The following is a 25,777-nucleotide window of genomic DNA, read 5'->3' on the forward strand; positions in this document are numbered from 1 at the left end:
GGAGGCCAAGGAGGGAGGATCACTTGAGCCCAGGAAGTCAAGGCTGCAGTGAGTTATGATCAGATAACTGAACTCCAGCTTCCTCGATAACAGAGGGAGACTCTGTGAGACAGAGAGAGAGAGAGAGAGAGAGAGAGAGAGAGAGAGAGAGAGAAAGAAAGAAAGAAGAGAAGAGAAGAGAAGAGATAAAAGAAAAGAAAGAAGGGAGGGAGGGAGGGAAGGAGGAAGGTAGGAAGGAAGGAAGGAAGGAAAGAAGGAAGGAAGGAAGGAAGGAGGGAAGGAAGGAAAGAAGGAAGGAAGGAAAGGAGAAAGAAAGAAGAGCATTTGAAACACAAAATTAACAAGCTTGATTTAATAAGTGGACTTAAGATACATTTCCTAAAGAGAGAATACACATTCTTGTTAAACATGTATGAAATATTTACACATTAACTATGTTTTTAACCACAAAGGAAATCTCAGTATATTATCCAAAGGGGAAATCATACAGGCTCCATTCTCTGGCTATAATGAAAAAAAAAAAAAAGCTAGAAATGAATAATAAATCATAGCTTTCTCCTCCCCTTCTATCTATGCCTCTCCCTCTACAAGATATTACTCTAGCCACTTAGATTGTTTTTAAAAATTCTCTTTTCAAGATAACTCTTTGATTAGAAAAAAGTACAAAATTATGGACTATTCAGTTATGAAAAACAGTAAAAACAATACATAGAACAACTAGTAGACACAGCCAAAACTAAACTTAGAGGATAATTTATAGCCAAAACGTACTTATTAAAAATCAAGCAACATGAAAAACAACAGCAACTATGCATTCAGCCAGAAAACTCAGCGAAAGGTCAAACACATCAACTAAAACGAAGTAAAAGGAAGAATTTGTATATGATGGGGCTCAGGACACACAACTCCAAAATTTAACACCTTGGAAATGAGAAAACAGCAGGAGCAGGAAGGTCCTTCTCACCCTTCTTCCCTGAAGCAGACCATAAAACCTGAAAATGCCACTCTCTGACTTTCTCCCTCCTTGAATAAGGATGCCCTCTGGGTAAAGGGCAAGACACCTGTCACATAAGCGTTTTCAGGAGAGACCCTTATGTGACAGGTGTCTTGCCCTATACTCAGAGGGAAGGAACGTCACACAGGAATGCCAGGAAGAATCTGAACAAACAGGCCTTGCTAAGTCCTCCCACTCAAGTTTGTGACCACTAGGTCATACTGAGTCAGCCAAGTATAAAAGTGTCCCCGGAGAGCCTCTCACCAGCCTGCACACTGGGAGGAAAGTGCACGGGGGTGAAGGCCCCTGAAGTTTGCAACGTTTGCAGTGGGGAGGAGCCTGACTCCTCCTCTTCCTGGGTGGAAGCTGGGATTCAATCTTCGAGGCGGAGGCATATGCTAGCAGGACTTCCGCTCTGCTGAGGGTCCCAGTTTCCCCTTTGTTTCCTTTTTGCCCAATAAATTCCATTTTTCTCACCCTTCAAAGTGTCTCAACCCTAACATTTCATGGCCATGTTACAAGGACCCTATTTTTAGCTGAACTAAGGAGAGTCCTGCATCAATACCCTTCCATCCTCCAATCATGCTTCTGCAAGGACTGTCCGTTCTTCAACAAACCTAAGCATAAAAACACATAGATTTCCCTATTTCTTTGGGTCTTCACTTCTGAAGTTTCCCATGCAATGTAAAATTTATATTAAATAATTTTGTAAGCTCTTCCCTTGTTAATCTGTCTTTTGTCATAAAGGCCTTAGCCATGAACCTGGTGATGAGGGGTAGAAGGAATGGATATTACGTTTTCTCCCCTACAAATAAAAAGGAGAACAAAAGAAATATCAGTGAAAACAAAACTTTCTTAAAAAACTGAAAACATCAATAAAATAAAAGTGTGGCAAGTGTGACAAAGAAAAGAAGTGGAGAAACCAAGTTAAACCACATTTGGATTAAGAAAGTGGATACAATTACAGATAAGGAAAATATTTTTATTTTTATTTAATTTTATTTTTTGAGATAGGGTCTCACTCTGTCCCCCCGGCTGGAGTGCAGTGGCACGATCTCCGCTCACAGCAACCTCCGCCTCCTGGGTTCAAGTGATTCTGATGCCTCAGCCTCCTGAGTTGCTGAGACTATAGGCACCTACCACCACGCCTAGCTAATTTTTGTATTTTTAGCAGAGACAGGGTTTCACCATATTGGCCAGACTGGTCTTAAACTCCTGACCTCAAGCAATCCACCCTCCTCAGCTTCCCAAAGTGCTGGGATTAGAGGTGGAAGCCACCACACCTGGCCTTGGGAAAGATTTTAAAATAAAAATATTATGTAGAACTTTACAGTGATAAATTGAAAATCCAAATGAAATGGATTTAGTATTTTAATAAAATACTAAATATTTTAAAAATAATTCAAATAGACTCCCTTCCTCTCTTCTCCAAAAACAAAATAAAATACATATTCATTCATTCAACAAATATTTGTTAGCCATTATTGTGAGGTATTTTGAGCCAAGATTAGCAAGATAATGTGCTTTCCCCTAAATCAATCTATAAATTCAATGTATTCCCAATCACAATCCTGAAGAAATTTTAAAATGGGATTTGCAAACTGATTCTCATCTTCATCTGAAAATGTAAATGTGTGAGAAGTTAAAATTTTTTAAAAGTTAAAAACAGGAGACTTGCCTTAATAAATATCAAAACACATTACAAAAATGCCTACAGAGTCACAATTCTGCAAAGACACTTTCCCTCCCTCTGTCAGAGGTGTTTGAACCAGAGTGACTCCATCTTGAATACAGTCTGGGTAAAATGAGGTGGAAATCCACTGGGTTGCATTTTCAGAAGGTTAGGCATTCTGTTACACTATGAGGTAGGAGGTTGGCACAAGACACAGGTCACAAAGACCTTGCTGATAAAACAGCATACGGTAAAAAAGCTGGCCAAATCCCACCAACAGCAAGATGGCGACAAAAGTGACTTCTGGTCATCCTCGCTGCTCATTATATGCTAATTATAATATATTAGCATGCTAAGAGACACTTCCACCAGTGTCATAAGAGTTTACAAGCACCATGGCAACGTCAGAAAGTTACCCTATATGATCAGTTCCAGGAATTGCCCACCGCTTTCCCAGAAAACACATGAATAAGCCACCCCTTGTTTAGTGTATTATCAAGAAATAATTATAAGTATCCTTAGTTGAGCAGCCCACACTGCTGCTCTGCCTATGGTGTAGCCATTGTTTTATTCCTTTACTTTCTTAATAAACTTGCTTTCACTTTACTCTATGGACTTGCCCTGAATTATTTCTTGTGCTTAATCCAGGAACCCTCTTTTGGGGTCTGGATCAGGACCCCATTCTGATAACACCCCACACCCCAAAGCCTGTTCACAGTTGTTACTGCCAGGAGCGGACTTGGACTGGAGGGGAGAGGGTGTAGCGAATGGGGAGGAGGATTTTTACTTTTCACCTTTGTATAAGTTTTCCATTGCTGCTATAACAAAGCACCACAAACTTGGCAGTTGAAGTGACATAAATTTATTTTACAGCTCTGGTCCAAAGTCTGAATTAGGTCTTACTGGGCGAAAATCTAGGTGTCAGCAGTGTGTGGTTCTTTTCTGGAGGTTCTAGAGGAGAACTTCTTTTCTTGCCTCTTCCAAGTGTCTAAATGCTGCCCACATTCCTTGACTGGTGATTCCATTCCTTCAACTCTGAAGCCAGCAATGCTCAGTCTTCATGTTGTGTCACTCCTATACTGCATCTTCTGCCTCCTTCTTCCACAATTGAGGACCCTTGTGATTACACTCAGTTCACCTAGATAATCCAGGGTAATCTCCCTATTTTACAGTCAGCTGATTAGTGACTTTAAGTACATCTGCCATCTTAATCACCTTTTGCTGTGTAATGCAACATATTCAGCTTCTGGAAATTGGGATAAGGACATCTCTGGATGGTCATTATTCTGCCTACCACAACTAGAGCTTCCTAAACTGTTTGTATTTGTTAACTTAGAAATATGTATTACTTTTATAATTTAAAATTAAGAGTACCTGATAGTGAGCATTTTTTAAAAAGCTATAAAGACTTAAACTTACTTTTATGTTATAATGATAAAAAAGTTGATGTTGTAGGATTAGGCAAATGAAACATTACCAAAAACAAACAAACAAACAAAAACCCTGGCAATTCAGAGACATATATAGGCAGGATATAGCATTAGACAAAGGTCATATTTCAAGCCATGGAGGAAAAAGAATGGACAATGTATAAGAGGAAACTGTGGGTGTTACTGGAAATAAAAGATTTGATCTTTATGTCATACCACACAATCAAATAAATCCCATGGGGTTTAAAGATCAAAACTTCAAAAAAAATTAAAAGTAGTAGGCAAAAAATGTAGGAAAATATACTAGTAATTTTGGGTGTGCGCGTTTCTTACACTGCAATCCATAAAGCAAAACTAGATAATATTCAATTCAAAGTCAAAATATAAGAGGCTGAGAAAAAATATTTGATAAAGTATAACAAAGAGTTAGTAGCCATAATTAATAAAGATCTTTTGTAATCTGATGAGAACTCAGCGATATGGGAAAATGAACAAAAAACATAAACAGGATGATTCTCAGAAGAAGAAATGTAATGGCAACACATATGTGAAATCACATTCAAACTCACTAATGAGGAATGGCAAATTACAAGGGAAAAAACAGGTATTTCTGTAGGCACATTTCGTTAGCTAAGAGCTCAGATTCTGGTGTGCCAAACCTCCTGGGTCTGCTGATTACTCACCGTGGAGCCTTGGACGAGCTAAAGCCTGTACCTCAGTTTCCCTATATGGAAAATAGGGATAATAATACCTCTTAATTATTTATTGCAAAGATAGAATAAGTTAATACATGTAAAGGTGTTTTGAATAATGCATGGCATAGAGTAATCAATAGATGGCAATTCAATATTGTATTACGACATATACACAAAGATGTATATACAAACATGTGCTGCAAGCTCACACACTTAGCACACTCACAAATTCCCCATGGGCCACCGGGTGCCGTGGCTCACGCCTGTAATCCCAGCACTTTGGGAAGCAGAGGCAGGTGAATCACTTGAGCTCAAGAGTTCAAGACCAGCCTGGGCAACATGATGAAACCCTGTCTCTACCAGAAATGCAAAAAAAATTAGTCAGGCGTGATGGCATGCATCTGTGGTCCTAGCTACTCTGGAGGCTGAGGTGGGAAAATTTCTTTGAGCCTGAGAGGCAGAGGTTGCAGTAAGCCGAGGTGGCACTGCTGCACTCCAGCCTGGGTGACAGAGTGAGACTCTGTCTTAAAAAAAAAAACAAAAAAACAAAATTCCCCATGGCATTATTTGCCAAAACGAAAACTGGATATATGGCTTTAAAGGACATGGATAGGAAATAAGTAAATTTTTTACCTCCAAAATAGAGATAATAAATAGCTATTAAATACAATAAGAATGATCTTGAGCACCTATAGAGGAAGATGTCTGTAATAAAATAAGTGAAAAGCCGGGCACAGTGGCTCAGGCCTGTAATCCCACCATTTTGGGAGGCTAAGGTGGGCGGATCACAAGGTCAAGAGATCGAGACCATCCTGAACAACATGGTGAAATCGCATCTCCACTAAAAATACAAAAATTAGCCAAGTGTGTTGGCGGGCACCTGTAATCCCAGCTACTTGGGAGGCTGAGGCAGGAGAATCGCTTGAACCAGTGAGGCAGAGGTTGCAGTGAGCTGAGATGGCGCCATTGCACTCCAGCCTGGGCAACAGAGTGAGACCCATCTCAGAAAAAAAATAAAATAAACAAATAAAATAAAAAGTGAAAAAAAAGCAAGTCACAGACTTCTATGGAATAATACTAATATGATATATATAATATATACATATAATACACCCATATGTTCCTATGTATAATATGCACGGAACATGTTACAAAAGGACTCCTTCAAATTGTTAGCAAAAGTGACCACCAGGCAGGGAAGTAGGACAGGCGAGAGAGTCAAAGGGAGAGGGAGACTTTATCAAATAAACTACAATTTTTTTTTTTTTTTTTTTTTTTTTGAGACGGAGTTTTGCTCTTGTTGCCCAGGCTGGAGTGCAGTGGTACAATCTCGGCTCACTGCAATTTCTGCCTCCCGGGTTCAAACAATTGTCCTGCCTCAGCCTCCCACATAGCTGGGATTACAGGTACCTGCCACCATGCCTGGCTAATTTCTTGTATTTTTAGTAGAGACAGAGTTTCACCATCTTGGCCAGGCTTGTCTCAAACTCCTGACCTCAGGTGTTCCACCTGACTCAGCCTCCCAAAATGTCAGGATTACAAGAGTGAGCCCCACACCCAGCCTACATTCTTCTTCTCTATTTTTTCTTTTAATGTAAGCATGTATTGTTTTGTTTTTGTTTTTTGAGATGGAGTCTCACTTTATTGCCCAGGCTGGAGTGCAGTGGTGCAATCTTGGCTCACTGTAACCTTTGCCCGCCAGGTTCAAGTGCTTCTGATGTCTCAGCTTCCCAAGTAGCTGGAATTACAGGTGCATGCCACCACGCCCAGCTAATTTTTGCATTTTTAGTAGAGACAGGGCTTTGCCATGTTGGCCCAGCTGGTTTTGAACTCCTGACCTCAAGTGATCCACTGGCCTCGGCCTCCCAAACTGCTGGGATTACAGGCGCGGGCCACTGTGCCCAGTCCATGTATTGCTTTGAAAAATACAAAAAATAAAATAGAAAAGAAATGATAAATAAATTCTCAAAAACTGATACAGGGACAATGGTAAGCAAAAGAAAATTATGAAATCAATGTATCCTATAACTTTTTTTCCAAAAGATATAAAATGATTGGCAAAGGAATTCATCCAGTCATGCTTCAAAGAATGTTAGTTTAGCTATGGGGTTTCTAATACTTTGAATGAGAGCTAAAATGTCAAAGTCATACATCTTTCAAGGATAACAATTTTCTAATAGCCTTCATTAATTGCTTCCATTGTACATAATATTTGTAAGTTTTACATCTCCAGGAAAGTAATGTTTGCACATTCAAACCGTGTACCTTCAATATTACTTAGGTGACATAAACAAATTAAAATAAGGCCAATGTATACCAGTTGTGTTTATCAACCTGATCCCCTCTGAAAACGAGAAATGCAGTCAAATACCTTTTAATACTATTTATTAGTGGAGTAATATAATACATTTTGACAAGTCGAACAGTTGTAACAGGAGGCTATTTAAGTCTCTACAGGGCCTGTTTAGAATGAAAACAGGAGTGAGAGACAGCTCTATAGCTGGGTTTTAAGAACAGTTCAGCCATCAACTATATCCTAACCAAGTACTTTTATCCAGTTAATTTACGGAGTGAATCCCTTAGGGTCTCTAGCCGTCTACCCCTGCAGCTCATTAGAGCCCAATATCCAACTTTTCTCATTGTAGCACTGAAAGCATTTATGCTTAAAATGTAATTAAACTTAAAACAAACAAGATCTTTATCCCCTGACAGTCTCACTATTTTTAAATTGACAAAGGCATGAACTTATATAGGATTATTTAGCAAGCACTATACATTTCAGCCACTTATGGCAAGACATTTGCCCAACTGTTCATCCTGCATGCAATTAGAAATCTAAATACTTGGGTAACGGGTTTCTATTGGGAATTAAACTTGCAGATCTCTTACAAACGAGTAATGTGGTAAGACTTGCTGTCCAATGAGGTGTCTTATTGAAATATCCCAGGCCATTTCACTTGTCACAGCTGTCGTTTCAGCCGCTTGCACTCACAGTGTATAGCTTTCATTACGAAAATAGAAATTTGTGTCCTAAGTGCTGTTACATTACTAATGCTAAATATTTAATTCCCTGGGGTTCCAATTATGGTTGAGCACTGGCAACACTGATTCTACTTTTTAATAACAACTGTAAAAGCAATTTGAGCATTTTTCAATTAATTAAATACATAGTGAACGAGTAACCTCTTGTCATTTTGCCCTCCAGGACCTGAGCTAATTGGTATAAAATAAAATGTTTTGAAAATTAACTGATATTCTGGTCTGCACACTGTTATACCATTAAATTACAGTTTGCAAAATGAAGTTTGTCTTCTAATAGTTACACTCAATAGAGTCTGCAGATGTGAGTTAGTACCTGCATTTTATGTACGTCACGGTGCCTCTAATTAGAGCCGAGTTGAAAGTCGACTGTAGTTTCTCCAAACACCAATCAGTATCAATAATACTTTGCATTGTTCACAGATAAATGCAACATATTTCAAAATAGGGAAGTTTCCCAGGTTTCATTACATGTTTTCACAATTTAGCTTAAATGTTTTGAAAGTTTGTTCACAGGAATTACTATTGTTAATTATATTCACGTAGGAAAGTTCAAAAAAATTTTTATATTTTTTTCACAAAAGAAAAGTACAAATCGGATGCCTGGGAAAGCCCTTCCTTTTCAAATGCTTTGTGGCAGTTTCTTGTTTCACCATAGAACAATGTCATAAATAAGCTCTAAATTGGTGTTTCAGCTGAAAAGGATGAATTATAAAAGCAGATGCCATTTTACTCACATTTTAAAATAAACCTTTTTCTGAAGTACAATGAAATCTGATTAAAGAGACCATCTCCTTGTAGAAAAACGTCTCTGACAGGTGTTCTTCCAGCCCAGAGTCTTGATTGGCCATAATCTAAAATCCATGCTCGGAAAGTGAATGCCTTTTCAGCAGCTGTCTGCCTAACAGAGATGATCCCCTAAACAGGTTTCACTGAATTAGGAATCTCAGCAGAAGCATTAGGGCTCATGGACTAAGACACAGAAAGTGAAATTAATCACGCTGGGAGAGAGAGAAAAAAATAATAGGGAAAATTTAATCACTTCCATACCCATCTTTAGGGTTAAAACTTTAATATTTCTAAGATTTTAGTAACATCTTTGAGAAATGAATTTTTAATTATAGGACTAACTGGATAGCACCAGTCGGTTAAATAAATAAATCAGCCTAAATTTCTGATTAAAAAAAAAAAACTTAACTGGGTAAAGAGAACATATTAGAATTCTGAGGTTGAGTTGACTTTTCCGGAAGTAATCTCCAGTCAATCAGCAAATACACACACTCACATATAAATGAAAATAAAAATAAAAATTTATTTAAGGTTTATTTAAATATTAATCTATATGGAAGATAATATCTTAATAGACCTTTAAAAACAACAGCTTAATATATCTTATAAAATAATTCTTAAAACAATAAGCCATAGAATTTCTAAAAGACGTATTACATCCAGTTATACAAATTATTTTTGCCAAAGACCTTTTTTTTTTCCAGCCCAAAAAACGGCTATATTTTAAAATCAAAAAGTCAAAATTGGCCAAGCATGGTGGCTCATGCCTCTAATCCCAGCACTTTGGGAGGCCAAGGCGGGTGGATCATGAGGTTGGGAGTTCAAGACCAGCCTGGCCAATGTAGTAAAACCTCATCTCTACTAAAAATACAAAAATTAGCCGGACATAGTAGTGCACACCTGCAATCCCAGCTACTTGGGAGGCTGAAGCAGGAGAATTGCTTGAACTGGGGAGGCAGAGGTTGCAGTGAGCCGAGATTGCACTACACTCTAGCCTGCGTGATAGAGCAAGACTCTATCTCAAAATAAATAAATAAATCAAAATAAAGAAAACTTACGCTTTGAATACCAGTGGCACAGATATTTTTTATATGAAGAAATGGACCAGAATTTAACTGACTTCTAATATGTGGCCAAAACACAACTAAACAAAACAACACCCAGTTCTCTAAAAACATGAGACGGTCATAATTAAAGTCACTATATTTAGTATCAGGGTCCCCAGTTATTGCACCAAGCTAACCAGTTGGAGTTGGTCATCAAATCCCAGACAGTCTCCACCCATCTCCAGCTGCAGCAGCAGGATGACGACTAGCCGCAGATGATGAGACATTGACCCCCTCAGGATCACATGCCCATCAAGTTCCCCTCCTTGTGACCTGACACTCCATGTACTCACAGGGGTTGGCAGCCCCAATCTACACAGTCAGAGCTAAGTCTCACCTATTATCCCACCAATACCAGTACATGAAGCCAGTGAGAAAACTCCACCAACCTTGGAAGCAGAGGATCTGAGCTCAAACTTGAGAGTGCGAACAGTGGTGTGATCTAGGATGGGTCACTCCACACCTCTGCACCCCTGATCTCCTGGCTCTGACATGGGGGACAATGTAATCTCTGCATTGTTCTCAAGGTCCAGTGAGAAAAGATGAAGCTGCTGCAGAAGTTGTAAAGCAGCATGTAAATGTAAGACACCCAAGGCTTCCAGGCTAACGTTTACCTGCCATTTAACAAAGCATTTCTCATGTTACTGTGCAAAGTACCTAAAGTAAAAAACATATGCAGTGAATCCATAATAATGTGCCTAACAAAAAGAGAAAGGTTAGAATAATTGCGGACTCTGCAATTTTCACTAGAGATGCTGTTTTAGAATTAAGGCTTTAGGCTGAGTGCAGTGGCTCATGCCTGTTAATTCCAGCACTTTGGGAGGCTGAGGCAGGCGGATCACTTGTGGTCAGGAGTTCAAGATCAGCCTGGACAACATGGCGAAACCCTGTCTCTACTACAAATACAAAAAATAGCCAGGCATGGTAGTACGCGCCTGTAATCCCAGCTACTTGGGAAACTGATGCATGAGAATCACTCGAATCTGGGAGATGGAGGTTGCAGTGAGCCGAGATTGTACCACTGCGCCCCAGCCTGGGTGACAGAGCGAGACTCTGTCTCAAAAAAAAATAAAAATAAAAAATTAAGGCTTTAGCTTTATTCCCAGTAAATTACAAGTCAAAAGAAGATATATTTAGAGTTTATTTAAAAAAAAAAAGGGGGGGGAGCAATAGGATAAAGAAGAGAAGGGGAATTAACAGGATATTATCTCAATATAGGTGTCATTTAATAAACCATAAACTTAAAATGAGGCCTGCTTCAATTTTATTTTCTAAGGTGTATTCAACTATTTCCCTTAGTTCCCAGACTCGAGGCCTGATGGCTCACCTATCCTGGTTAGAATCAGCCTCTGCAGAACTCTGTGAAGTGGGGCAGGAGGTCAAAGGAGGGGGTTAGAGCAGATGCCCCTCATTTTAACACCCAATTGGCTAAAATACACAGAGAACTGAGAAAAGACTTGCTTGCAAGTTCATATACAACTGTGGCATCTGGCCCATTAGCGGGCTCTGGAAGCCCTTTTTCATGCTGGCTATCTTCTAATAAGCTCCACTACCTGGTCTCCCAGTCCACAGAAGCATAAAAGCAGCACTTTGAAGGGCAGGGCAAGGCCCGCAGGTAGAGCCTATGAGAAATACAGCTGACAGCAATTGAAGAAACAGAAAGCTTCCAAGAAACGCTAATGAGAGCTAAACAGAAAATAAAAAACCAAAATAACTAAAACAAAACAAAAGGGCCAAGTCCTTTCATGAGAACAGTCCAATTCTTACTGATGACGATGAGTTATTACCAAAGTTAAATGAGACTTGATATGCTTTCAAGATGAGAGGGGAAAGTATAATCCATTTTAGAAAGATTTCCATCACAAATAGTTAATGTTAATTCTGAAAACTGGGCTATCTTGAATAACCCATTCCCTGAGGGTTTCAGATTAGCATCGTTTCACTGTAGTTAGATAGTTTTATGGTTAATGTACTGTGGTATAAATAAATACAGCTTAGCCTAACTGTCTCCACTGAAAATATGTGTTCCATAAAACAACAAGTAAAATAGGTCAATAACCAACCCATAGTAAATAATTCAAGCATAAAAGTACATAACATTAGAATGAACTAAGATAAACCAGTCCTCTTCAAAACTGACAGTGTATTTATTCAAAATGGACTTTTAAAATGAAAAACTAAGTATCTAAAGATAAATGGTGAGAAAAGAGGTATAAAATTATTAACTTACATGCACTACACTCCAATAAGAAGAGTCTATAGGAAAATAAATCAGTTTATGCATCCATGTGATGATGAAATCATATTCTATACCACTCTTACTCGGTTTTACAACATACAGTTATAGTAGATGTTCAATAAATTGTTGAACGGAAACATAATTTACAAGGCATTCAGATGTCAGATAAAAAAGAGATGGGCGATAACAGGTATATCATCAATTTTTCTTGGGGGTATTTAGAGATGTGAAATATAAGGAAAGTGAAAGAGAGGAATTTGAAATTTTAGAGGAACTCAACCTGCTGAAAGCTATGATGCACACATTGATTTTGACTGCATCTGGGAGCAAAAGATGCTGGGTGAATAATATCTGGCTCTGGTTAGGTTTCAGAATAGAAGACTAATCTGAAGACATTAAAAATGGCACCAGGAGATCAGAAGGATGAAGTCAGAGTCCCAGCCTCACAGCTCCTCCGGCACTAGCTTCACTACTAGGCAGTCCCATTCAGCCAGGCTAACAAAAGATGTCCTGATTTGTGGCTTTGGGGAAACAAGGTAGCAGGTGACCTCCATGGAGCCCCTTGGGGGCAGAGGGAGGTGACAAAAGGTTCCCTATATTGTTAGCAAGCTTCCTTCACCTCCTTGCCTGGTGCAGGTTATGTCAGAGTTTTAGTGATTCCATTGTTTTAGATTTTAATTTACATGGCTCTTTGGGCATTTTGCAGAGTATATCACCATAGAAGTGGGCATGTTTGCCTTTAATGTTTAATGTCTGTGGGCATAATTTATGCATTACTATATTGTTCACCCCTCTATTAACTCAAATATGTTAGTAACCTTTGTGTTTTTTCCCATAGGCTGTGAATTGTGGATAGCATAACCATACCAGGGACATGGGTAGCCTCTCAGTCCCCAGCCTTACCCCAGTTTATTTTATTTACTTATTTATTTGGAGATGGAGTCTTGCTCTCTTGCCCAGTTTGGGCAAGATGCGCCCATTGGGTAATGGTGCGATCTTGGCTCACTGCAACTTCTGCCTTCCAGATTCAAGCAATTCTCCTGCCTCAGTCCCCCAGGTAGCTGGGATTTCACGTGCGTGACACCACACCAGGCTAATTTTTGTATTTTAGTAGAGGCGGGGTTCTCCGTGTTGGCCAGACTGGTCTCAAACTCCCAGACTCAAGTGATCTGCCTGCCTTGGCCTCCCAAAATGCTGGGATTACAGATGTGAGCCACTGTGCCCAGCCTTATCCAAGTTTATGACCAGCTGAACTTTACTCTCCCAGTCCAAAATTCACACAGCCCACTGAAACATAGGGCACTCCTGACATTACCAAATTGCTTTATGGTGAGGTTTTAGAAGAACGTCATGTGTCTATCTCATAAAGACCTGAGTAAAAAATTTTACAAGCACTTACACAATGCTTAGAATGTGCGCAGTGGCTCACTCCTGTAATCCAGCACTTTGGGAGGCTGAGGTGGGCAGATCATCTGAGGTCAGGAGTTCGAGACCAGCCTGGCCAACATGGTGAAACCCTGTCTCTACTAAAAATACAAAAAATTAGCCAGGCGTGGTGGCTGATGCCTGTAATCCCAGCTACTCCGGAGGCTAAGGCAGGAAAATTGCTTAAACCCTGGGTGTGGAGGTTGCAGTGAGCCGAGAACTCGCCACTGTAGCCTGCCTTAAAAAAAAAAAAAAAAAAAAAAAAAGGTGGCATACATCTTCCACTCCACTAGTGAAGGACATTTCAGGCTTCTGCAATAAATTGGCAAGACGGGGCAGATAATTCATTGTTTATGACATTTTGGGGGAGAACAGATCTGGGGATTTAAAAACCCCAAAGGCAATCCTAGTGAGGTCTTTGAAAGGCTGTTTAGAGACAGAGCAGAAGAAGGGGAATTCGTCTCTCTCCTTTAGAATAGGTGTCGGTCAGCTAAATCCAGTCTGCAGCCTGTTTCGTAAATGTCATTGGAATGCTCTTGTACAAGTGTCATTGGAGCATAGTTACACCCTCTAGTCTATGGCTGCCTCTGCAATGCAGTGACAAAGTAACTGTGACAGAGATTGCCTGGGCCACAAAGCCAAAAATATTCACTATATAGCTCTTAATAGAAAAAGTTGGTCAATGCTTGCTTTAAAGTTAACTTCCAGGCTGGACATGGTGGTTCATGCCTGTAATCCCAGCACTTTGGGAAGCCGAGGTGGATGGATCACTTGAGATCAGGAGTTCGAGACCAGCCTGGTCAACATGGCTAAACCCCATCTCTACTAAAAATACAAAAATTAGCCAGGCATGGTGGCTCGGGAGGGAGGGTGAGGCAGGAGAATCCCTTGAACCTGGGAGGTGGAGTTTACAGTGAGCCGAGATCATGCCACTGCACTCCAGCCTGGGCAACAGAGCAAGACTCCGTCTCGAAATATCAATCAATCAATCAATCAATCACTCAATAAAATTAAGTCTCTCTCCCTGAGAAGGACAGGAACCCCAGCAAATCTGTTTCTGTCCTAGAAAACACCTCCCCCCAACCCAGCTTTAAATAGCTTCTTCCCTGTTCGCCCCTCCCTACCCCCACCTCAGCCTTAAGACATCCAGATGCAGAGGTCTGTGTTATTTGGAGATCACAAAGGCCTAAAACACACCCCACTTGCCAGTTGTGAAACACCCAATGAAGTCTCAGAACCATCAAGTCATCAGAGGAGTGGTTGAATTTGAAAGTTCCCTTTTCAGCTCCACATTCCCTTTTCAGTGACAGGGCAAAAAAAAGGGGACTTTTCTCTCCTTTAGAACAGGGCTTGGCAAACGAAATCCAGCCTACAGCCTGTTTTTGTAAATGCTACTGGAGCACTTGTTTATGGCTGCCTTTGCATTGCAATGACAAAGTAGTTGCCACCTAGATGGCTCAACATTGATTGAACACCTGGTTCCTGCCCATGCATTTGACCTCAAGTGCAGGGAAGCCTCAAAGAGGAGGATGTGAAAGGGTGTGTGGATTTCATCAGAATAGGATGAGACGAGGGAAGACCCTCCAAACGGAAGAGGCAGCAGACCCACAGGCGTGGGGGGGGTCATGTATGCCATGGTCTACCCTAAGAAATGCAGCTTCTGGGAGAGAAGGGTGCATAGGCTGAAGAGATGGGAAACAAGGCTGGAATAGTCTGCCAGTCAGGCAGCGAAAGACCTTGTGAATGGCACTGTTGAGAAGTGGAGGGCAGGAGGATGTTTCTGTTTAATTTTAATTTTTATTGTGATTTTACTTTAAGTTCCAGGATACAAATGCAGAACATGCAGGTTTGTTACATAGGTATATGTGTGCCATGGTGGTTTGCTGCACGTATCAACCCATCATCTAGGTTTTAAGCCCTACATGCATTAGCAATTTGTCCTAACACTCTCCCTCCCCTTGCGCCTCACCCCACAACAGGCCCTGATGTGTGATGTTCCTCTCCCTGTGACAATGTGTTCTCATTGTTCACCTCCCACTTATAAGAACATGCGGTGTTTGGTTTTCTGTTCCTGTGTTAGTTTGCTGAGGACGATGGCTTCCAGATTCATCCATGTCCCTGCAAAGGACACGATTTCATTCCTTTTTATGACTGCATAGTATTCCATGGTGTACATGTACCACATTTTCTTTATCTAGTCTACCATTGATGGTCATTTGGGTTGGTTCCATGTCTTTGCTGTTGTAAATAGTGCTGCAGTAAACATACTGTTTGGGTGAGGGAGAAGGGACCAAAATGGAGGAAGGTGAATAAGATGGCACAGTCCCGATTGCTTCCGGGTTCTTCATCACCATCTTCCCGGGTGCGGGAATGTGCAGGACAACCGAGCATGCGCCAGGTGATGTCAATCCAAAGAGATTGAAACTTACCGGGCCACGCCTATGGAGACGCCCCATCATGCCCTTATCCCGCCCACTGCCCTCCCTCTTCCAGTACCAATGCATAAAAGTCCGTGGCCGGCAGGAGGCGGTGTGACTTCTTCGACCCCCGTTTTCGTGGGCCGGAGAACCTCATCCTAGAGTGCCAGTGCGACTTCCCTGGCCCCATACCTGAGGACTGGAGAACCTCGCCTGAGAGTGTGTGAATGTTTGCAATAAAAGGCTGCCGCTTTCTTATGTACTTTGGCCTCATGTTTAATTATTTAGCTCTCCTAAATTAAATTAAGACACATACATGTGCATGTGTCTTGATAGTAGAATGATACATAATCCTTTGGGTATATACCCAGTAATGGGATTGTTGGGTCAATGGTATTTCTGGTTCTAGATGCTTGAGGAATCACCACGCTGTCTTCCACAATGGTTGAGCTTATTTACATTCCCACCAACAGTGTAAGAGTGTTCCTATTTCTCCACAGCCTCGCCAGCATCTATTGTTTCTTGACTTTTTAATAATTGCCATTCTGACTGGCATGAGAGGGTATCTCAGTATGGTTTTGATTTGCATTTCTCTAATGGTCAATAATGTTGAGCTTTCTTTCATATGTTTATTGGCTGCAAAAATGTCTTCTTTTGAGAATGTTTGTTCATATCCTTTGCCCACTTTTTGATGGGATTTTTTTTTTCTTGTAAATTTGTTTAAGTGCAGAAGGATGTTTCTAAAGGATTTAAACAGCAGGGCACGGTGGCTCCCACCTGTAATCCCAACATTTTGGGAGGCCAAGACGGGCAGAACACTTGAGGTCAGGAGTTTGAAACCAGCGTGACCAACATGGTGAAATCTCAACTCTATCAAAAATACAAAAATTAGCCAGGCGTGGTGGTACGCTCCTGTAATTCCAGCTACTTGGGAGGCTGAGGCAGGAGAATCACTTGAATCCAGGAGGCAGAGGTTGCAGTGAACTGAGTTTGTGCCACCACACTCCAGCCTTGGGGACACAGTGAGACTCTGTCTCAAAAAAATAAAATCCTTAAAAAGCATTTAAGCAAGGGCACAATGTGATCAGATCTCACTTTAGGAAGATGACTCTAACAGCAGGGGTGAGGTAGGTGGGGTAAGGGAAATCTGTGCCCTCTCCTAGGCTGCTGGACCCTCCCCATCACATCTCCTCTGAAAACCACTTCCCTGTGCACCCCAGAGAATTCAACCTTTTCCCCCAGGATCTATGGGCACCTTCTAGACAACAGCAAAAACAGTAACGTTCTCACCCCAAATCATCATTTTCTGGACTGCCTCCCAGTCCCATGCTTCTCCTTCTATCAGCTATTATTGTTGTTTTGTTTCTAATTTCCAATCTGCTAGAAAGCTAATTCTATGAAATACAAAATGGTACACTCTGGTACCGTGGCAATGTCAAATGCTATACAGGTCTCTAAATGCTTTCCCTCATTTCCTGCATTTGTCTTGTCACAGGCTGATCAAAAATGTTTGTGGAAGTCCAGTTTCCAGTTTGGCATTTAAAGCCAAACTTGGAAGCTGCCCCTTCATCATAAAAGGTGGAAAGCTGAGCAAACTGAAAACTCAGCAACCTGACTTGGATCTGTAAGAGTGAGATCACAGAGCAAACTGCTGCTTCTGAAACTGGAGAGACAGACAGGTAGATATAGAAAACAACTTATCAGAGCAGAGACCTCTGTGGGGACCAAAACCGGGCAGGAAAACTTGAATTATAATTGACCAATTGCCAGAGACTCGTTGTGTACAAATCTGACAGTTAAACCCCGCCACGCCCCAGTCATGAGGAGGTAGGGGGCCATTTTGTGAGGTTTGCCTCTTAGAGCTCTACTGGGTTATTACAGTGAATATCAGAGAAAAACTTCCCCTCATGCTTCTAGCGGGGTGGGAGGGGGAAAGAAACCACTTGAAATACAATACAGCACTCTCTTCCATTGTGTTCTTTTTTAATACATATTTTTATTTTCTTCGAGATGGAGCCTCGCTCTATCACCCAGGCTGGAGTGCAGTGGTATGATCTCAGCTCACTGCAACCTCCATCTCCCGAGTTCAAGTGATTCTCCTGCCTCAAACTCATCATGCCTGGATAATTTTTGTATTTTTAGTAGAGACAGAGTTTTGCCATGTTGGCCAGGTGGGTCTTACATTCCTCACCTCAAGTCATCCACCTGCCTCGGCCTCCCAAAGTGCTGGGATTACAGGTGTGGGCCACTGTGCCTGGCCCCAATCTGTTCTTTCTTCTCTTTTCTTTTTTTTTTTTTTTTTGAGGTGGAGTTTTGCTGTCGCCCAAGCTAGAGTGCATTGGTGTGATCTTGGCTCACTGCAACCTCTGCCTCCTGGTTTCAAGTGATTCTCCTGCCTCAGCCTCCCGAGTAGCTGGGATTACAGGCATCCGCCACCACACCCAGTTAATTTTTGTATTTTTAGTAGAAACAGAGTTTCACCATCTTGAACAGGCTGGTCTTGAACTTCTGACCTCCCGATCCACCAACCTCAGCTTCCCAAAGTGCTGGGATTACAGGTGTGAGCCACCGTGCTCGTCCCTCATCTGTCCTTAACAAGATCTGCTATTTGACTATAGCCTAACTTGATGGGGTTTTATCAGAGCCCAGGTGTCTTGGGGGAAGTGAAATATTCAATTTCAGCCCCCTCTATACTTCCATGCAGTAGAAGACAAATACCCTACTCCAGCCCTCTCCAGCCATTCTGTCCCTCCTAAGCAGGGGAAACTGAGAAACGCATGTGAAGTTCATAGTCCAGAGGCATCGATTCACTAAAAGACGAAGACCTAATCACAGGACTATAGAATGTTTCCCCTCTCCCCACACCTACTGTGAGATTACTAAAGGCCTATTTACGACAAGTCCTTTTGCCCAGTACATCATGCCCAGCTATCAGGAAAAAAATTACAAGGCATACTGAAGGGCAAAAAACACAGTTTGAAGACACAGAGCTAGCATCAGAACCAGACTGAAACATAGCAAGGATGTTGGAATTACTAGACTGGGAATAAAACAACTATTTAAACAACTATTTTTTTAGGCTGAACTGTGTCTCTAAGTGATGTTTATTACCCTGTCTTTCCCAAGATCAAACATATTGCTAATGGTTAATTTCAGAAAAGTAAATTGAGCAGTGCCTGAAATTGAACAAGTGATGCTACAGTTCAAGTCAAAATCAAAGTCAGACTTTGTTAAACTGAATTCAAGTATTAGGTTGGGGCAAAAGTAATTGTGGTTTTTCCATTCCTTTTTCTTTCAATTACTATTTTTACTTTAAGTTCCAGTACATGTGCAGGATGTGCAGGTTTGTTACTTGGGCAAATGTGTGCCATGGTGGTTTGCTGCATCTATCAACCCATCACCTAGGTATTAAGCCCAGCATGCATTAGCTATTTTTCCTAATGGTCTCCCTCCCCTCACCCTATGCACCAACAGGCCCCAGTGTGTGTTGCTCCCCTCCCTGTGTCCATGTAAAACAACTAAAATTGTTATAGTTGAAATGTTTTTGTCCACTCTAAAGCTCTTGTATTGAAAACTTAATCCTCGATGCAATGATACTGATAGGTGGGCCTAATGGAAGGTTTTCAGGTCATGAGGGCCCTGCCCTTATGAATGGATTAATGCCAGTATCAAAAGGGTTTGCAAGAGTAGGGTCTCTCTTTTTCACTCTTCTAGTATGTGAGAATACAACTTTCATTCTCACTTGTTCTTCTGCCTTCTGCCATGGGAGGACACAGCAAGAAGGCACCAGACACCGGATACTAACAACTTGATCTTGGACTTCTCAACCTCCAGAGTTGTGAGAAATAAATTTCAGTTCTGTATAAATTATCTCATCTGTGGTATTCTGTTATAGCAGCACAAATGAAACAAGACAATGATAAAGATACTAATGACTCTAAGGAATAAAGTAGAGGGCATGTGAGGACAGATGGGAAATATAAGCTGAGACATGGAAATTCAAAAAAAGAATTTAAAAAAACTAGAGATTAAAAAAACAATGTTAAGAGAAATGAAGAATACTTTTGATGGGCTAATTAGTAGACTGAGGCAAGAATCTCTGAGTTTGGCAATATCTCAGTAGAAACTACCAAGACTAAAAAGTAAAGAGAAAAGTAACTGAAAAGAAAAAAGAGAACAGAATATCCAAGAACTATGGGACAACTACAAAAGGTGTAATCAGATGTGATGAGAATGCTAGAAGGAGCATAAACAGCAAAAGGGTACATAAAAAATACTTGAAGCCATAATGACTGGGAATTTCCCCCCACTTAATGTTAGACACCAAACCACAGATCCAAGAAGCTCAGAGAACATCAAGCAGGATTGATGGAAAAAACAAAACAAAACAAAAACCCAAACAAACAAAAAACTACTCCTAAGCATATCATATTAAAACTATAGAAAATCAAAGATAAAGCAACAATTTTGAAGGAAGTCAGATGAAAAAACACCTTACCTATAGAGGAGTTCATTACATCTGAACTTCTCCTCAGAAACCATGCAAACAAGAAGAGAGTAGTCTGAAATACTGAAAGTGTTAAGAGAGAAAAACAAAACAAAACAAAATCATCAACCTAGAATTCTATGCCCTGTAAAATTATCCTTCAAAAATAAAGGAGAAATAAAGACTTTCTCAGACAAAAATTGAGGGAAAGGGTTGTAAATAGATCTGCCTTGCAAGAAATGTTTAAAAAGATTATTTAGAGAGAAGAAAACATATATAGGCCAGAAACTTGGATCTACATCCAGAAAAAAAGTCATCAGAGAAGGAATAAGTTAAGAAAAAATAAAAATTTTTATTTTTCTTATTTTTCATTGATCCAATAGATAATGTTTTATTCAAAATAATACTAGCAACAACAGCATTTGATTATATATACATATATATGTTTATGTATAAGTAAAATGAATGACAACAATGTGATATTAGGGATAGGAAGGAGGAATTAGAATTATTTTATTATGAAAAGATAATCATGTTACCTATGAAGCAGTATCATATTATTTGAAAGAAGACTTGGATTGGCTGTAAATGCATATGACAAACTCTAGAGCAACCACTGAAAAAAGTAAAGAAAAGGAAATATAACTCATACATTAAGAAAGGAAAGAAATATTGTTAAATGCTTAATTAAAATCTTAAAAGGCAGAAAAGGAGAAGACAAAAATAGAAACAAAGAACACGAATAACAAATATACAACAGGAACAACCATGATATATGTTAATCCAGCTCTATAAATAATCATTTTAAACATCAGGGGTCTAAATGTACCATTGAAAAGAGGCTGTGTATGAGCCTGACAACAGAGTGTCAAAAACATATGAGGCAAAACCTGATAGAACTGCAAGGAGAAGTAGATGAATCCACTATTAGGGTTGGAGACCTTAACACTTCTTTATCAGAAATGGATAGATCCAGCAGGCAGGAAATCAGTAAGGACAAAGTCGAACTCAAGAAAACCATCAATCGACTTGATATAATACATCTATAGACTATTTCATCCAATAGCAGCAGAATACACATTCTTCACAAACTCACATGGAACATTCATCAAGATAGAATATATTCTGGGCCATAAAAAACACCTTAACAAATTTAAAAGAGTACAAATCATACAATATATGCTCTCAAAACACAATGGAATTAAACTAGAAATTAACAGAAAGATTAACTGCAAAATCCCCAAATAATCTGGAGATTAAATAATACATTTCTAGATAACACAGTAGTCAAATAAGAAATCTCAAGAGAAATTTCAAAATATTTTAAAATAAATAAAACTGAAACTGCAGTTTATTACAGGTTACAGAAAAACCAGTGCTTAAAGGAAAATTTATAGCATTGAATGCATATGTTAGAAAAGAAAAAATTCTAAAATCAACAATCTAAATTTCTACCTTAGGAAACTAGAAAAAGAAGAAAATAAAAGAAATCCAAAGTAAGCAGAAGAAAAAAAAAAAAGTGGTACAAATTATAGCAAGGTAGCCCACTATATACAATGTTCATATGCAAAAGTCAATTGCTTTACCATATACTAGCAAGAAACAAGTGTAATTTGAAAATGAAAACACAGTACCATTTACATTAGCACCACTACAAATAAAATAATTTTACATTTAATGAAATATGTACAAGGTCTATAGGAAGAAAACTATACAATTGATAAAAGAAATCAGAGAACTACATAAATGAAGAGATATTCCATGTTCATGGATAGAAGGACTCAATGTGGTTAAGATGTCTGTTCTTCCCATCTTGTTCTAGAAATTCAACACAATCTCAATCAAAATCCCATCAAGTTATTTTGTGGATATCACCAAACTGATTCTAAATTTTATATGGATAGCCAAAAGACCCAGAATAGCCAACAGATATGATATGATATGAAATGATAAACAAGAATAAAGTTGAAGTTCTGACAATACCAACTTCAAGACTTGCTATAAAGGTATAGTAATAAAGATAGTGTGATATTGGTGAAAGAGTAAACAAATAGATCGATGCAATAAAATAGAAGCCCAAAAATAGACTCATAAAAATATAGTCAACTAATCATAGACAAAGAAGCAAAGGCAATACAATGGAGGAAAGACAGTCTTTTCAACAAATGATGCTAGAACAACTGGACATCTGCATTCAAAAAAAATGAATCTAGACACAGGCTTTAAACTCTTCACAAAAATTTACTCAAATAGATCGCAAAACTAAATGTAAAACACAAAACAATAAAATTCCTAGAAGATAACATAGGAGAAAAATCTAGATGATCTTGGGTTTGGTGCTGACTTTTTATATACAACACCAAAGGCATGATCCATGAAAGAAAGAACTGACAAGCTAAACTTTATTAAAATTAGAAATTTCTGCTTTGTGAAAGACACTGTTAAGAGAATAAAAAGACAAGCCAGGCACTGAGAGAAAATATTTGGAAAAGACATATCTGATAAAGGACTGTTATACAAAATACACAAAGGACGCTTAAACTTAAAAATAAGAAAACAAGCAACCTGATTTTTAAAATGGGCCAAGTTGTGTATGGTGGCTCATGCTTGTAATCCCAGCAGTTTGGGAGGCTGAGGCAGGAGGATTACTTGAAGCCAGGTGTTCGAGACCAGCCTGGGAACATGGGGAAACCCCGTCTCTACAAACAAATTAAAAAAATTTAACCAGGCATGGTGGTGTGTGCCTATGGTCCTAGCTACTCCGGAGGCTGAGGAAACGGGTTGCCTCAGCCCCGGAGGTAGAGGCTGCAGTAAGCAGTGATTGTACCACTGCACTTTTAGTTTTGGTGACAGAGTGAGACCCTGTCTCAAAAAAAAGGGGGGGTGCTAAATGCCTTAACAGATATCTCACCAAAGAAGACATATAGATAGAAAATCATCCCACAAATATATGGTTGACTGATCTTCGACAAGGGCGCCGCGTATACACAACAGGGAAAAGGCAGTCTCTTCAACAAATGTATTGGGAAAACTGGATATCCACACGCAATAGAATGAAACTGGACCCTTATACCATAAACAAAAATTAATTGAAATTGATTAAAGACTTAAATATAAGACCTAAAAATGTAAAACTCCTAGAAGAAAACGTAGTAGAAAAGTATCAAGACATTGGTCTTGGCAATGACTTCATGGATACAACACCAAAAGCACAGGCAGCAAAAGCAAAAATAGACAAGTGGAAGTCCATCAACCTAAGAAGTTTTTCCATAGCAAAGGAAACAATCAAAAGAGTAAAAAAGCAACCAAAGGAATGGGAGGGAATATTTGCAAACCATATGTCAGATAAGAAGTTAATTTCAAAAATTAAATATTTCTTAACTTCAGAAATTAAATTATCCAGGTGTGGTGGCATGCACCTGTGGTCCCAGCTACTCAGGAGGCTGAGGCAGAGGATTCCTTGAGTCTGGAAAGTAGAGGCTGCAGTAACCAGTGATCACACCACTGCACTCCAGCTTTGGTGACAGAGTGAGACCCTCTCTCTCAAAAAAAAAAAAAAGAAAAGAAAAGAAAAGAAAGAAAAAGGGGCTAAATGCCTTAACAGACATCTCACCAAAGAAGATGGATGGAAAATCATCCCACATGTATATGGCCTTTTTTTTTTTTTTTGAAACAGAGTCATGCTCTGTTGCCTAGACTGGAGTGCAGTGTCATGAACTCAGCTCACTGCAACTTCTGCCACCCAGGTTCAAGCAATTCTTCTGCCTCAGCCTCTTCAGTAGCTGGGACCACAGGTGTGCAGCACCACACCCAGCTAATTTTTTTGTATTTTTAGTAGAGATGGGGTTTCACCATTTTGGTCAAGCTGGTCTTGAACTCCTGACCTCAAGTGATCCTCCCACCTCAACCTCCCAAATTGCTGGGATTACAGGCATGAGCCACCATGCCCAGCCTATATGGTAATATTTAATTTCAGAAATTAAATAAACTCCTGCAACTCAATAGCAAAAACACTAATAATCCAACTTAAAAATGGGCCTGGACTTGAATAGACGTTTCTTCAAAGAAGACAAAAATGGCCAGCATGTATATGAAAAATTGAAAAATACTCAACATCACACTAATCATCAGAGAAGTGCAAGCCAAAACCATGAGATACTACCTCACACCTGTTTAGATAATGGCTATTACCAGAAAAAAAATAAAAAGCATGTTGGTAAGAATGTGGATAAATGGGAAACCTTGTACTATTGATGAGAATGCAAAATGATGCAGCCACTATGGAAAACATTATAAATACCCTCAGAAAATTAAAAATAAAAATACTATATGATGCAGCAATCCAATCCAAAACCATTGAAATCAGGATCTCCAACAGATATTAGCACTCCAATGCTCATTGCAGCACTACTCACAGTAGTCAAGATGTGGTAACAGCCTGATGTCCTTTGGCAGATGAATGGATTTTTTAAAAGGTGCCATATACATACAGTGGGATATTATTTATCCCGAAAAAAGAAGGACATTCTGACACATGCTGCAACATGGATGAACCTTGAGGACATTATGCTAAGTGAAATAAGCCAGCCACAGAAAGACAAATACTACATGACTCCACTTATATGAGGTACCCAGAATAGTAAACTCATCAAATCAGAGAGCAGAATTGTGCTTGCCAGGGAATCAGGATGGGGGAATGGGAAGCTGCTAATCATCACACATAAAGTCTCAATTATGCAAGATGTGGATCTAGAGATCTGATGTACAGCATTGTCTCTATAGTTAACGACAGAGTGTACAATAACTACATTGTACACTTAAACATTTGTTAAGAGGTTAGATCTTACATTAAGTATTTCTTATCAAAATTAATTTTTCAAAAAAGAAGAACTACAAATGGCAAATAGGCGTATAATGCTCCCCATTATATGTCTTTAGGGAAATGCAAATAAAAGTGAGAGGCCACTACACACCTATTAAAATAGCCAAAAGCCAGAACACTGACAACACCAAATGCTGACAAGGATGTGGAGAAACAATAACTCTCATTCATTGCTGCTGGAAATGCAAAATGGTCCAGTCACTATGAAAGTATGGCAGCTTGTAACAAACCTAAGCATAATTTTAACGTTTGATCTAGCCATCACTTTCTTTGGTATTTACCCAAAGGAGGTGAAAATTTATGTCGACACAAGAACCTGCACACAGATGTTTACAATAGCTTCATTTGTAATTGCCAGAACATCGAGGCAACCATGTTCTTTAGTAGGTGAATGGATAAAAAACTGTGGTATATCCAGATGATGGAATACTATTCAGTGATAAAAAGAAATGAGTTATGAAGTCATGAAAAGCTATGGAGGTAACAAATACATATTACTAAGTGAAAGAAGCCAGTGTTAAAAGGCTACATAGTACATGATTCCAATTATATGCAATTCTTGGAAAGGCAAAACTCTGGATATACTGAAAAGATCAGTTGTTG

At 39.5% G+C, this 25,777-nt stretch overlaps 1 long non-coding RNA gene across 1 annotated transcript in view; it reads right to left on the reverse strand.

Moving 5' to 3' along the window:
* LOC105494086 (uncharacterized) overlaps positions 1–8,810 on the reverse strand; it is a 38,832-nt gene extending 30,022 nt beyond the window's left edge. The window contains exon 1 of the long non-coding RNA XR_011616474.1: positions 8,568–8,810. This is a non-coding gene — a long non-coding RNA (uncharacterized lncRNA). The remainder of the gene's footprint in view (positions 1–8,567) is intronic.
* Between the last annotated feature and the right edge of the window lie 16,967 nt (positions 8,811–25,777).

The sequence above is a fragment of the Macaca nemestrina genome, chromosome 18 (genome assembly GCF_043159975.1).
Source record: "Macaca nemestrina isolate mMacNem1 chromosome 18, mMacNem.hap1, whole genome shotgun sequence".
In the NCBI taxonomy this organism is placed as follows: domain Eukaryota; kingdom Metazoa; phylum Chordata; class Mammalia; order Primates; family Cercopithecidae; genus Macaca; species Macaca nemestrina.